The 2,019-nt window shown below is 34.9% G+C and overlaps 1 long non-coding RNA gene across 1 annotated transcript in view; it reads left to right on the forward strand.

The window, feature by feature from the left end:
- The window catches only part of LOC111820497 (uncharacterized), a 5,379-nt gene extending 3,597 nt beyond the window's left edge, over positions 1 to 1,782 (forward strand). Inside the window, exon 3 of the long non-coding RNA XR_002824046.1 lies at positions 1,672 to 1,782. This is a non-coding gene — a long non-coding RNA (uncharacterized LOC111820497). The remainder of the gene's footprint in view (positions 1 to 1,671) is intronic.
- The last annotated feature ends 237 nt before the right edge of the window (positions 1,783 to 2,019 follow it).

Genomic DNA, 2,019 nt, shown 5'->3' on the forward strand with positions numbered 1-2,019 from the left:
ATAATATTTATATATATATAAATATATATAATATATAAAGAAAAATGAGCAAGAGAATGCAGAGATAAGAATTGCATATATTTTTTGAGATAAAGTAAAGGGAATTAAATAAATACTCTAAAAATGGTAGAAAAAATTCACACTATATGAAAAGGTGTATACAATGAACAGCGAGTCTCCTATACTGGGCCTCAAGTTTTATTCCTCAGAGACAGTCACCATCACCATATGCAGTTATATAAATGCAGAATATATATTATATATATATATATGCACACACACACATGCACACGTATTCGTCTTTTATAGATAGATAGATAGTTGCTGTCAACTGCAACTTACGGTGATCTCATGTACAACAGAATCAGGGCTTTAAACTGGAATGGAACTGCAAATTTAATCCAAAAAAAAAAAAATCCAAAAATTTCTCCAGAATGAAATCAAAAGCCAAATTGAAAAAAAAAAAAATTTTCTGAACCAGAACCAAATTAGAAAACCATTGTTTTTTTCGCTCCACTATTTTCAGTTCAGCGATAATTTTTAAGTTGTAAGCAAGACCATGGAACCATTTATGTTTGATTTGTGTCTGACTCCCATGTATGCTGAATGTTTCTCTGGCACATGGCTGGTAAAGGTACAGTTCATTGCTTCAGCAAGTGATAACTGAGCAGCCACAGCTACAGGTGATGACTGCTGTTACTCGAGGCCAGTCAGAGTTTGTTTTTTCTGCTCTGTAATTGACCTCTCTCATGGTAACTCAAGCTGTGCCTACTGAAGACGTGAGAAACCCTCGGCGGTTGAGAACACTTGTAGTCAGAAATCTGAAAGAGCTGGTTAAACTGCATCAAGTTCTGAACAAAGTTTCATGTGAATGGAAATTTGTCAGGTGGGTGTAAACATTTTAAACGTACATTATCCACATTTTTTAAGTGTGATATTTAAATTCAAGTAGAAAATAGCGTATAATTTTTTAACGATTCCATTCTTGTATTCAATCTCGATTTAAATGTACTATCACATATTGTTTGTTCTTATGTGCTTAAATTTGATATTTATCTTACATATTGAAGTGTTAACAAACATTAGCAACTAGCGGGAAGAAGATTAGTGTTTCAATTGCGACATTCTATTATTTCACTGAAAACAACTCGATGGCATCACTATGAAGTGTGATTTTTCTTCAGAAAAACCCACTGCCGTCGAGTTGATTCTTCTTCAGAAAAACCCACTGCCGTCGAGTTGATTCTGACTCGTAACAACCCTATAGGACAGCGTAGAACTGCCCCGTAGAGTTTCCAAGGAGCACCTGGTAGATTCGAACTGCTGACCTTTTGGTTAGCAGCCGTAGTATGTAATCACTAGGCACCAGGGTTTCCTTTCTTCAAAATGTGCCCAATAAATGTACAAGGATGTTGTAAAGTGGGACTTCAAATGGAAGAAATCGACAAACCCTGTGCGTGTAAAATCGAAGTTGTTCCGGTTTTTCTCATGTACTGATGATACATGGCTAGAAGCATTTTAATACTTACTGGCTCTAATTGATTTCTACAAATGTATTTATGCATTCTATTCTCTTTATATTATCAAAGTCTAAGACTTGCTTTTATTGTAATATAGTGACTGTAAAATATGCCCTAATGTTAATATTATTTCTTATCCCTTAAATTCTAGTATGGAAGAAACCAGAGAAAATCCATATCGAGAATTTTTCAAGTATGAAAAGACTGAAAAACAAAAGCACCTGTAAAATTTGCAACATAGGCATAGTTGGAGACCATGCAGCAGATTTAGAGAGGCACCTGAAGCGTCACCATATGGATGAATACAACGCAGTGCAAAACGAAGACAAGACTGCAGAAAGTGTCAGAAGTGTTCCGGAAAAGCAACAAAAAATATTAGATGAGTTTGCCTTAAGGTGAAATTAGATCAACAAACTTTTGTCTATGCATGTGTTAAATTACAGAAGTACAACACTGATTTACAACAGATTTATTCTGTAACCACGGGTAACGAATGGCT

Source organism: Trichechus manatus, unplaced genomic scaffold (assembly GCF_000243295.1).
Source record: "Trichechus manatus latirostris isolate Lorelei unplaced genomic scaffold, TriManLat1.0 scaffold00040, whole genome shotgun sequence".
NCBI lineage: Eukaryota > Metazoa > Chordata > Mammalia > Sirenia > Trichechidae > Trichechus > Trichechus manatus.